Source organism: Zingiber officinale, chromosome 2B, assembly GCF_018446385.1.
Source record: "Zingiber officinale cultivar Zhangliang chromosome 2B, Zo_v1.1, whole genome shotgun sequence".
In the NCBI taxonomy this organism is placed as follows: Eukaryota; Viridiplantae; Streptophyta; class Magnoliopsida; order Zingiberales; family Zingiberaceae; genus Zingiber; species Zingiber officinale.
This window is the reverse complement of record NC_055989.1, coordinates 108,243,541-108,256,815: the sequence shown is the minus strand read 5'-3', so window position 1 is coordinate 108,256,815 and position 13,275 is coordinate 108,243,541. Positions and strand designations below refer to the sequence as shown.

The 13,275-nt window shown below is 40.4% G+C and overlaps 1 long non-coding RNA gene across 2 annotated transcripts; it reads left to right on the top strand.

The window, feature by feature from the left end:
* The first annotated feature begins 3,835 nt into the window (after positions 1–3,835).
* LOC122046728 lies at positions 3,836–10,972 on the top strand. 2 transcript variants are annotated; one of them, XR_006130367.1, is made up of 3 exons: positions 3,836–4,199; positions 4,319–4,472; positions 10,625–10,972. It is a non-coding gene; the product is annotated as an uncharacterized LOC122046728 (long non-coding RNA). The 2 variants fall into 2 exon arrangements; XR_006130366.1 differs by lacking the exon at positions 10,625–10,972 and adding an exon at positions 5,072–5,130.
* Positions 10,973–13,275: the final 2,303 nt, after the last annotated feature.

Here is a 13,275-nt window from a genome sequence, read left to right as displayed (position 1 = left end):
TCTGTCGTATTTCTCTCCTCTTCTTGGACGTCGTGTGGGTGATGATCTACCAAGACAACACCACCCTTCATCTCTTTGGATCCAAACCACCGGCCACAAAAGGAGGCTCTAGGATGGGGCACCTTATAATATTCTTCCTTTTCTTCTTCTTCCTCTTCTTCTTCCTCTTCTCCAATCCGCTGGCCACCAAGTAGGAGGGAGCGTCGACCACCAAGGATTAGGGGGCGCCGGCCACCAAGGAGGAGGGGCACCGACCACCAAGGATAAAGGGGGTGTCGACCCTAGCAAGGAGAAGGGGAGGGGTGCCGACCCTAGGTGAGGAGGAAAGGGAGGGGCGCCGGCCATAAGGAGAAGAAGAGAGAAAACTAAGTTTTAGGGGCGACCACCTACTCCTTTTTATAGGCTTGCCGTCGGTTACAAAGAAAGAAAAATAATAGAATTCTGTTTAGAAAAAATCTCCCTTTCTATAACCAAGTTAAACCAAACCAAGTTAAACCAAACCAAGTTATGGATGGGTGGATGTGAGGCTTTATATATAAGCTACAACAGGGACCTAGAGGAGGAATTGGTTTAGGCCTCCTGATGGACTTGGGCTTCCTGTGTTCAGCCCGAACACCCAACCCAAGTATATCAATAATAACTTATACCACTAAAGGGTTATTATTGAATTACCGCACCAATCCCATATTACAATATGAGCTCCTTGTTATCATGAGTGTATTAATCTCCCTGTGTTTAAGATATCGTATGCCCGTTAATTAAATGAGTTACTGATAACTCAATTAATTAACATCTAATTCCAAGAGTAGTACCACTCAACTTTATTATCATGTCGAACTAAGTCCACCTGCAGGGTTTACATGATAATTCTTATGAGCTCCTCAAGGGGGCATCATCAGCCTAAATAATTAGGACACAGATTCCTTCTATAATCAACAACACACCATATAAATAGTACTATTTTCCAACTCATCGGGCCTATTGATTTAACGAATAAATCTCACCTATTGATAAGTTAAAGAAATAAATACTAAGTATACGTGCTTGTTATTATATCGGGATTAAGAGAATGCACATCCATAATAACAGAAGTTCTATTTTTTATGTAGTCAGTACAAATCGAACAACCTTAAATGGTCCTGCTCAATACACATATAGTGTACTAGTGTAATTTTATAGTCAAGACAGACTAATACCAAATTACACTACAACTGTTCCAATGGTTTATCCCAATCCATCTTGGTTGTGAGCTACTATTTATAATTTATAAGGAACTGATACCATGATCTTCTATGTGGCACCACACACCATGTTATCTACAATATAAATTAAATGGACAACTGCATTGACATATATGTAAATATAAAATGAAGACATTTGACCAAAGTGATTCTCATTTCAAAATATTTCAAAACAGATGTTCATACAAAAGTTAAGCTTATAGTATATATCCCAACACCCAGACCATAAAATTTATCTTTTGTCGAGCTATCGCGATCCATTGTGTCATGGATAAAATTTTATCCACCCCCAGGTGCCCAGAACCCTTCCAGGCATCCGGATCAGTGCTATAAATATAGTCCTAATTTCAGTAGTTGAAAAATAATCCTTGTAAACAATTTCCCTTTCTGGTCTACTACTATGTGAGTTGTCAACGCTGTAAGAGGTTACTCCGCCCAAAGGAGATCTTCACAGTGAGCTTCATTTGTCTTGGATTAGCAATCCCCTAATTTCAATCCAAGTAAATCTTTTCTTGTCTCTTTCTTTTAATTAATTATCTTTTTTATTTTTTTTGTATAAGTGTTTGTTTTAATCAAGCTATAAAATTAAGAAAGATTTGAGTTTGCATTTTCAGGGCTATTCACCCCCCCCCCTCTAGCCAGCCGCTAAGGGACCAACAATTGGTATAAGAGCAAGGATACTTCAGAAGGATTAACCACTGATCGATGTCAATAAATCAATGGCGGGACCAAGCCTCATCTTGCCAAAGTTCGAGGGGGAGTTTCCACACTCAAAACACTGAATGGAGGTATTCCTAAAAGTAGACTTTGAAATTCTTTTAATAATTAAGTATGATTTTGTAGTTCCCAAAGATCAGTAAGGCATAGAGAAAGAAGAGTACCTCTGGATGAAGAAGGAGCAAAGTGATTTCGTAGCCAATGGTAGAGTAGAATATCACTTATTAAGTGTATTACCGCCTCAAGAAGTAAATCGCATCAGAAGTTGTTGGTGCGGGAAGCATCAGATGATCAAACCTGGGTTTTGATTATGTCAAATGATCCAAAGTTAAGTTGTCTTGTGATCTAACAAGATTGATTGAGCTTGTAGGAAAATCCTAAGTTGTCTTAGGCAAAAGTCCTAGTAGATTCTAGGCAGGTGGAAAACCCTAGGGGGAGGTAACCCTAGGTCCTAGGGGCGATAACTCTAGGTGATGGAAAGTCCTACCTGCGGTTAGGCAGGTGGGACACCCTAGGGGGAGGTAATCTTAGGTCCAAGGGGGTGGTAACCCTAGGTTATAGAAAACCCTAGGGGGAGGTAACCCTAAGTCCTAGGGGTGGTAACCCTAGGTAGAAAGTCCAGTCAGTCTAGAGGACCGGTCTGGCAACATGTAATCTCTCCTACTATGTGTTAACTCTATTTTACAAGAGACTAACACTTTGTGCAGGGTTAGATTCGACCGGGATCAATCGATCGAACCTCGGGATCGGTCGACCGAATCGAGGATAAGTGGAGACGTTGTTGAGCCAAGTTGATCAAACCAGATGAGCTAGGGATCGGTCAACCAAACAGCAAGATCGATCGATCAAATGAAAAAATTATATTCGAGGAGCAGAACCAGGAGGTGGACCGATTTAGGTGGGATCGGTCGACCGATCAGGAGGATGGTCGATCGATCGACAACGGGTCAAACCTGATCTCGAGATCAGGGGATCTGGATCAGTTTAAGCTCAGCTATAAAAGGAGGGTCGACCATCAACTTCGGAAACAACACTGATACAACACTGACAACAGAATTCAGAATGATCTTCTAAACTACGCGCTACTCCAAAATGACTCAACAACGCTCAGCTGCCTCGACAATCGACGATCCTGTTTCTTTATCTTTGTATTGTCGGTAACTCTATAATATCGATGTTGTGCTTCAAACTTGTAATAGTTATTTGAGCTATTAGTGATTACACACCGAAAGTGATTAACGATCGCGGGCCTTGGAGTAGGAGTCGCCACAGGCCCTGAACCAAGTAAAAGAAAGCTTGTTAGTGTTGCTTGTTTTCTTCATTCTTTATTCGATTGCATTTTCTTTGAGTTTTCCAAAATGAATGAAAAAGCAACGCGTGCTATTCACCCCCCCTAGCACGTCTATGATCCTACAATTGGTATCAGAGTCAGACCGCTCTGAATTAGTGAAATCACAAATCGAGCAGAGGGGGTTCTTCTTTGAAAAACAAATTCACCAATCGAGCACGTCTACAATCCTTTCATTTTCTCTCTCTAAAATTATTTTTTTAAAAAATTATTTTTATCTTTTCACCATTGATCAGTATTAGTAAAATATTGCAGTTACTAAAATTTATAATAATATTTTTTTATTAATATTTTATTATTATTATTGTAAAATATGACACTCAAATAATAATTAAATAATAAGGTTATTTGAGAAATAATCTTATTGGATTTTTCAGGAATTTTTTAAAAAAATTTCAGGATTTAAACGGAGTCTATATGACTCGTTTGAGGGGATGAATCGGTGGAGCTAGTTGGAGGCCTGTTTGGAATATCCCATAAGTGGGAGTTAATTAATTACAGTAATATAAGGTTTAATTATATTAAACCTAGGTTTATTTTCCCCCAACCGATTCGAAGACCTCCCCTATTCCTCTCTCGTGATCTTGATTTGTTGTCGGTCACCGGGCATCAATGCCGACCACCTCAATGAGCCAATCCTCGCCAGTATGATCCTCCTCTGCCGACAATGCCTTATGGATCTCGGAGTCACAGCGTCTCTCTTCCGATCTCATTGATGCAGGTGTCGCTCCGTTCGATTGTCGCCACGCTGGGCGATGATGAGGTTGCCTCGCACTCAACCAGATGTTGGATGATCAGAGCCCTAGCTCCGGTTCCTCACTGCAACATCGATGCGTCGTGCCTTAGACTATCCGATCTTTTTCTGTCCCATTGATTTCTGTCGATCATCGGAGGTACCACCACCGATCTTTCCTTTCTCGATTTTTTTCGAATTGGTGCTGCTTCGTGTGGTTGCGACCCAAAGATTGAAGGTTTTGTGTTCTCATCTCCCGATCTGCCCTCTCCTGCGTAGTCAGTAAGCATGAGCCACCGCTGGTTTCTTGACAACCATGAGCGATGTCATCAAATCGTTGTCGGATGCTGTTGGATGCAGCCGATTACTGATGTGGCTCCAGCAGCGATCTTCTTCAGCAGCAAATCATCAGCTGGGGCATTTAGATTTGGGGGTAAGGTTGTTGAATCCAAGTTTTAAATGGGATTACAAGATTTCTTATAGATTTGATATCAAATTGTATGGGTTGGAATTTGTGGATCAGTGATGGATTAGGTGTTCTTGCTAAGGTGTATGCATCTGATTTATTGTTCATACATTGAGGTGAGTTTTTGTTTAATAATTGGATTAATTGTTGGCTGTATTATCAGACATGGGGGATAGAAATTGATTACGTGGAAGAATTATGCATGATTGATTCATTTGTGTGTTTGGAGATTAGTGTGCATTTTGTTGATGATTTGGTTGTTAGGTGATGATGGTGCTAGGTTTGGTAGTAAATGAATTACTAAATATATATGTGAATTGGAGGAGGAAATGATTGTGTTGATTGAGGGTTATTAGAGTTGTTGGATGATGTGATGAGTTTTGATTGGTAATTAATTTATGAGAATTAAGGGATTGATCTGTGGAGTAAGGATGGATTTATCATCTAATTGGATCTTTTGGTGGAATTAAACAGGATTACCTAATCGATGTAGGATTAGGTTCTGGGTTTAGCTAGTTGTTTATTATGTGATTAGCTAAACAATATATATATCATGTGATTTGTAGGATGGTGATTCGAGGCGAGCATCTCGACGTGGGATTAGTTTATCATGATCGATAGATAAAGGCGAGTATTTCTTCATTGGCCTCTATGTAGTTTTCCTTTGAGATTAGTGCATGGTTATTATTCGATAGATTGGCTGCTTTACCTTATATCGTGTCCGTTTGTTGCTTTCTTGCTTGATACATATGCTTGATTTTTGAGGTTTCTAGTTATATCATATACAGTCTCAACTCTTGATTTCTACTCTGCTGCGTATACACGTGTAGAGTATGTATTATGGGGATTGTCTGGTTGATTGAATTACCATGTTGATTGTGCATATGATGTGGATTGTACATAGGTTGGTATTGTTGGAACCCCAAGATGTTTTGATGTGATCAAACAAACTAAGTTAGGTCCTGCGTTGTCTAACCCTTGTGGCTAAGTGTGCAGGAGCTTAGGAACACAGGAAGTCGAGCGAAAGACGCGGCTAGCGAGAAGGATGGCACGGGAGAGAGCCGACGAGCTCTGTGCGTCAGAGGGACGAGATGACCGCGGAAGAGTACACCGGTGGATGAGAAGAATGTGCGCGGCGTTCGAGGGACTAGAAACCGGGAAGGAAGGCTGCTCGAGGAGAAGGCTGGAACTTGGGTTCGGGTGAGCCCTATTCCGGATGGCCGAGATCACCCAAGCTAGCGGAGCTGGAGCGAAAGACCCAGATCGAGACGAGCTGAACCGGAGCAGAGGTCCCGGACCGAGAAAAGTCAACTGCGTTGACTTCCTGGTCCGGGCGCCTAGACCCGGATTTTGACCAGGATCGCGTCAAACACAATCTGATCGTTGGGGGATAAAATTTTATCCCCCCTAGGGCGCCCGGAACCCCTTCGGGGCGCCCCGACCAGTGCTATAAATATAGCACTGATCTGCACAGTTAAATCATCTCACTAGTAATCAGTTTTCTCTATGCTCTCATTTCTGTTTCTTTTATTTGTGCTGTCAACGCTGTAAAGAGGTTACTCCGCCCGAAGGAGATAATCAAATAGTGCGCTTACTTTCCTTGGATTAACAATCCCCTAATTGCAAACCAAGTAAATCTCTTGTGTCTTCTCTTTTCTTTTTAGTCTCTTAGTTTTATTATTACAAGTGTCTTTTAAATTAGTTGAATATCTGAGAAAGATTTTTGGTTTAATTTTTGTAGGGCAATTCACCCCTCCCCTTTTGTCGGCCTCCAAAGGGACCAACAAGTGGTATCAGAGCGAGGTTCTTCAGGAGGACTAACCGCCGATCGAAGCAGTAAGATGGTCGGACCAAGCATCGTTCCACCAAAATTCGAAGGGGACTTCGCAGACTGGAAGTGACGTATGGAGGTATTCCTAAGAACTGATTTTGAAATTCGGTTTATTATGAAGTATGGTTTTGTAGCTCCGATGAATCAAGATGGAGAAGAAAAATAAGAAAGCCATTGGACAAAGAAGGAGCAGAATGAGTCTGTAGCGAACAGCCGTGCAGAATATCACCTGCTGAGCGTGTTGCCACCTCAAGAGGTCAACCGCATCGGAAGCTATTCATCTGCTAAAGAACTCTGGGAGAAGTTCCTGGAACTCCACGAAGGCACGTCCGAAGCGAAGCTCGCTATAAGAGACATCCTCCGGAACAAGCGGATGAACATCCGTCTGGAAAAAGGTGAGAAGGTAGTCAGTCTACACGCGAAGGTAAAAGAACTTATTACTGGTCTCGAGAACCTCAGAGAAACGGTAACAAATCGGGAGACAATACGCTACGCACTCAACGCATTTCCCAGAACTTCAAAATGGACATCAATCGTCGACGCCTACTACATTTCGAAAGACATGGAGGTAAGTACTTTAGAAGAACTGTTCTCCACTCTTGAATTGCATGAAACCAGGTGTGTAGGAACAAAGGAATCAAGCCAGATGATCGCACTAAATGCAACCAAAAGGGATGAACTCGAGTCAGACTCAGAAGACGATCAGGAAGCATACATGGTAAGAAATTTTAAAAAGTTTTTTAGATCTAATAAATTTAAAGAAATGCAGAGTAAAAAGAATCAAAGAAATAGAAGAAGGATGCGTTGCTACCAGTGTCAAAAGGAAGGACACCTAAAAGAAAATTGCCCAGAACTAAAGAAGGACAAAGGCAAGATTCCCAAGAAGCACAAGAACCTAAAGCTACTTGGGACGACACTTTTTCATCTGAGTCCGAGATTCAAGAATATGCCGGGATAGCACTGATGGCAAGCTACAAAGGACAAAGTACATCATAACCCAGCATCGATGAAGGGGGAGCAACCTCAAATGGAAGTAGCGAAGCAGGGGGAGATTCAGACTTCAAGTCTGATATGGTAAGTGAAGTATGCCTCTTACCCCCCTGATGAACTTTACTTTGGTATTAAGGCAATGGCAAAATCCATGTATAAATTAGAAAATAAAAATACCAAATTAGAAAATGAAATTTTAGAAACAAAAAGAATTTTGGCAAAATCATGTCTTATAGAGGATTTTGAAAAATTGAAAATTGAAAATGAAAAACTAAAAGAAGAAATAGAAAGATTGAAAAAATCTAATGGTTCAAATATTTCTACTTTTAGAAATTATAGAGGTTTAAATTGGTATTATAGATTTCATCAAAGTCAAATTAGAAATATATCAAAAGTCTATGTACCTAGAAAATACTTGGTTAATCCTATAGGTAGGAACCTCTATTGGGTTCCAAAAATCTGTTTAATTTAAAATTAAAATTAGACTTAGCATTTTCAGCAAGGAAATTAAACAACTAATTTCTTTATGAGGCTTTGTCTAAGGAAGTGATTGTTGCTCCAATAACCAAGAAGGCCTAGTGCCTCGCCACGACCTGGAAGTCAAGTATCGAAATAAAAAGTTTAATTGACTAACTGAAAAACCATTAATTTAATTTACTTAATGCTTTAAAAGAGTTATTCAATTTGTGTTAGAAAATATTTAAAATTAATTTAGAAATTTTTACCTTAGAATTTTTTTTTTATGAAAAATACCTTTGAAAATTTTTTTTGAAAATGGACTTAGAATTTTTTATTACCTTAGGATTTTGTTTATAAAAATTGCCTTAAAATTTTTTTTTGACTAAGAATTTTTTTTTTATAACTGGCTTCGAAATTTTTTATGAAAATTGACTTAGAATTTTTTTTTTGAAAATTAGAACATTTTTTTAGAAATTGTTTTTAAGATTTGCCATAGAAATTTTTTTTTACCTTAGACTTGTTTAAGAACCCCTATTTTTTATGTGATCAAAGGGGGAGACAGATGTTAATTCTACGGGGAGGTATATAATTTTTAAATTGAAATATCTTTGGACTTAATTGCAAATAAATTATTTTTATTGCATATATTTTTCCTAACTTAACTTGGGTTGCTCACATCAAAAAGGGGGAGATTGTTGGAACCTCAAGATGTTTTGATGTGATCAAACAAGCTAAATTAGGTCCTGCGTTGTCTAACCCTTGTGTCTAAGTGTACAGGAGCTTAGGAACACAGGAAGTCGAGCGGAAGACGCGGCTAGCGAGAAGGACGACATGGGAGAGAGCCGACGGTCTCGGTGCATCCGAGGGACGAGGTGACCGCGAAAGAGTACACCGGTAGACGAGAAGAACGTGCGCGGTGCTCGAGGGACGAGAAACCGAGAAGGAAGGCTGCTCGAGGAGAAGGCCGGAACTTGGGTTCGGGTGAGCCCTATTCCGGATGGTCGAGATCACCCAAGCTAGCGGAGCAGGAGATAAAGACCCATACCGAGACGAGCTGAACCGGTGCAGAGGTCCCGGACCGAGAAAAGTCAACTGTGTTGACTTTCTTGGTCCGAGCGCCCGGAACCATTCCGGGCGCCCGAACCGGATTTTGACCAGGATCCCGTCAAACACGATCTGATCGTTGGGGGATAAAATTTTATCCCCCCTTGGGTGCCCGTAACCCCTTTGGAGCGCCCCGACCAGTGCTATAAATATAGCACTGATATGCACAGTTAAATCATCTCACTAGTAATCAGTTTTCTCTGTGCTCTCATTTCTGTTTCTTTTATTTGTGCCGTCAACGCTGTAAAGAGGCTACTCCGCTCGAAGGAGATAATCAGATAGTGCGCTTACTTTCCTTGGATTAGCAATCCCTTGATTGCAAACCAAGTAAATCTCTTGTGTCTGCTCTTTTCTTTTTAGTCTCTTAGTTTTATTATTATAAGTGTCTTTTAAATTAGTTGAATATCCGAGAAAGATTTTTAGTTTAATTTTTGTAGGGCAATTCACCCCTCCCCTCTTGTCGACCTCCAAAGGGACCAACAGGTATGTGTTATAGGAGTCATCATTTTGACCGTACATTTGCATGCTGTATGTACACATGTATTTGTTATGTACTTTTGGAGGAGTTATGTTGATTGTATATTTGTTGTATATACACGTGTCTGATTTGTTTTTATTGGAGGATACATGTTGATTGTACTTATGTTCTGTGTACATGTGTCTGGTGGGAGTATTGGAGATTTTTGGTTGGTTATACATGTGTAGTTGTGTACGTGTGTTTGGTGGGATGTGTGGAAGTATCATGACAATTATACTCATTTTGGAGGTATTTATGTGGGTTGGATTGTTCCATCGATTATGACGGTGTTTGTATCATGATTATGTATATATATCATGTTCATCATTCATTGCATACTGACGACTATTGTCTCCCTTGTGATTGAGAGGGTTATCGGTCTCTTATAGTTGTCCATTCAGCTACTATTGGAGAGTGGTAATTAGGAGTGGAGCTAGTCCTGTCGCACTTACTTAGCCTCTCAGTGTTCTGTCAGCCTCGACCACTCTGGAGTAGTGAGTCTTAAGGGTACAGTAGTCAAAGGGCTAAAGATGTGAGTGGTCAGGGAACCTTTCGCTATGTAGTTATATAACTACTTAGCGACCCGCCTGCTTCGGCCGCCTATAGCGGTGCATGTACTGGAGGCTAGTACAGTTTATCACGGACTCAAGCCTCTCGGTCATACAAGGATCGTGGTGTCTGGAGAGATGGCAGCGGTGACCATGGAGCATGCATGCACATTTGCATATGATGCGCGGTGCATCTGTGGAGTTATATTTGCATACATGCCTAGTAGATACTAGTTGCATGTGATTGTGATATGTTGCACTTGTTTGAGATATGATTGTTGCATATGCATGTCATATTGCATACATGTCATTTATTATACATGTATATGCTGTCGTATATATTGCACAGGTGTTGCGAGCAGATCTGTTACTGAACCGGTGAGTACTGATCATTGTACCATATGTCGATTTCCAGATTGGGTATGTATTTATCATTATGTTAGATGTGGTTTATGCAGTTTATATGTCAGTTATGATCGCTATACCATGCAGGATAGTCTGGTACTGGTATTTGTGTATATTGGCTATGTCAGTATGATCATGTTTTTTATTCCCTACTGAGACTGTATACCTTTGATCTCCATGTTTATTTATAGACCATGCACTATTCTGTCTATTACCCGCTGAGTTACCTATACTCACCACAACATTTATACCTTTATGTTTTCAGGTAGCAGTTAGATGGTTGGTGTGTCACTTGGAGTATCCTGTCTATCGATCCTACGTCACATCTGAAGATCATTTTGGGTTTCGTTTATGCATTACTTGTATTTAGTGTTGTTGTTGTATTTGTGTTATTGTATAAAGCCTAGCCAGCTAGCCGTGTGTTGATTTGGTTTGTATGGGCTTTTCTTTATCGTTTTTCCGCTGTGTTAGTTTTTTTATACAGTCGAGTGGGATGTTTATTGTATATATATAACTGTGTGGTTGTGTTTTATTATGTTCTAGCTGAGTGGACTGAATATAAACTGTGTAGTTGTGTATATATTCAAGTCGTATGTAGCTGATGTATTTTTTATGTTTGTATGCTTTAGATTATCACCGGTACAAGGGAGATGCTGCCGAAATTTTTCGGTAGGGACTCCTTTGGGGGCGTAACAATTTTTTTTAAAAAAAATTAGTGAATTACTAGTTTTATTTTTTTTTCCCGCACTACTAATCTAAGACCAAGTCTTGGGACATTTGTTATTATTTTTTTTTGTGTGCGAGATTATTTTTTAATGGCCTACCAAGATGGGAAAAGCACCGCACGCCTACCACTCTTGTCTAGCAAGAATTTCGGATACTGGAAAGACCAAATGGAGCACCAACTGATGACCCAAAGTGGAGATATGGACCATAGTTCAGATCGGATTTATACTCCCCTTCGAAGAAGGTATACCTGATAGATCGATTAAGTGCGATAGAGAGGGGGGTGAATATCACGCTCTTTTAAAAACTTTTCTTTTCGTATTTCAAAACAATTCGAGTAAGTAGCGGAAAATATAAAGGGACAAGTTCGTTTACTTTGTTCGGAGCCTAGCTCGACTCCTACTCGAAGGCCCGCGATCCTTGATCGTACGGATGGGCAAATCACTATAGCTCTTCTTTCCGAGATCCTCGGAAAGAAGCAGATCATACAAATGAGCAAGATAGTAACAACCCTACTATCTTGCTTAAGTGGATTACAATGCAAGCTTATATAAAAATATACCGATAAGTAAATGCAGTTGAAGCTTTGGTCGACACTTCCGGATAGTGTAGCTTGCTGAGCTGATGAAGGCTTGTAGCACGGTTTGCTTGCAGAACAGAACTTGAGTCGATCAGAAAAGAGTTGTCTTGAGCCTCAGACCTCGAGCTCCTTTTATAAGTGTCATTGTTGTTCGGTCAACCGATCCCTCTGTTCAGTCGACCGAACCCGCTTCCTTCCTTCCTGGCTGGAGTCTGACGCTGGCTCGATCTTTTGCATTAACTGATCTTTAATGGTTCGATCGACCGATTACGTTGTTCCGTCGACCGAACAGTGACCTTCCGTGTTCGTCGAGATCCGCACTTAATGCTCCATTAATGATTTTATTGTTCGGTCGACCGAACCTCATTTTCAGTCGACCGATCATGCTGTGATACCATGTTTGCGAGCCTGAACTGTTTTGCCAAATTTGCCTGTTCGGTCGACCAAACCTTTTTTCGGTCGACTGATAAAATGCCTTGATCGGTCGACTGAACCTCCGTTTCAGTTGACTGAACCCTTTGTAAATTGAAGGTTTCTGAGTGCTGGACGTGTGGCCGCTGACAGAGCCTGATTCTGAGTTATGAGTCAAAAGTTATGACCCTTTGAAGCTCAAGGGGTCATATGATTCTACAACACAAAGTTAGTTTGATATAACAATAGTATTCCTACAAAACAAAGTTAGCACAGTTATAATACATGAGTAATATACATGAGTATAACAGTTAGGACTATCTTGATCTCAACTTGGAAACCATCCCGGTTTCTTCAGTTGGATCAGCAACCTTAGGTTGTTCCCTTCAAGAACCCGACCTCACTGTCAATCCTCCAGTTATTTATTTCAACCTACCTGCCAAAACGCTGGGTCCTCCAGACCTATTTAGACTTTACTGTCTGGCCATGATTAGGGCTTTCTCGATTGAGTAAATAGCCTGTACACTTAGCCAAATCATCAGATTATAACAAGACTTAACTTGAACCTTTGACAACATCAAAACTCAGGTTTGATTCTGGTGCACCTTGCACCAACAATACCCATCGCCTGTGACAAGTGGGATACACAAACAAGAAGAAAAATCGAGGCAGATGCAAAAGCAGCATGTACTCTCCTATGCAGACTAACAAATTCAGAGCTTGATCGAGTTGCAAAATTCAACAATGCTAAGCAGCTTTGGGAAAAGTTGATCGAGCTTCATGAGATTCCTTCAGAGCCAAAAGATGAAGTAGAACCTGAGTTTGAATCTGAGTATGTATTCCCAGAGTCAACCTCCGAACTAGATTTAGAACAATCTGATCAGACCAATTTCTTAGCACTGATGGGCAAGGAAGAAATACCTGAATCTAAGTCTGAATTCGAGATGGTAACAGTCAAAGGGGAGAATCCTATCATGGATCCAAAAGGTAAAATTATAAATTCAAATTGTAAATTTCACATAACTTATTTTAAATGTAGAGAGATAGGGCACTACAGAAACTAGTGCCCTACTCGTAAGATTCGGCCGACGCAACCAAAGGAAAAGGAGAAATCAATCTGGAAAGGGAAGAAGCACATTGAATGCTCCAAGTGTAAATGAATGGGTCACTGCAAAAGTTAATACCCAGAAAGAAGACCC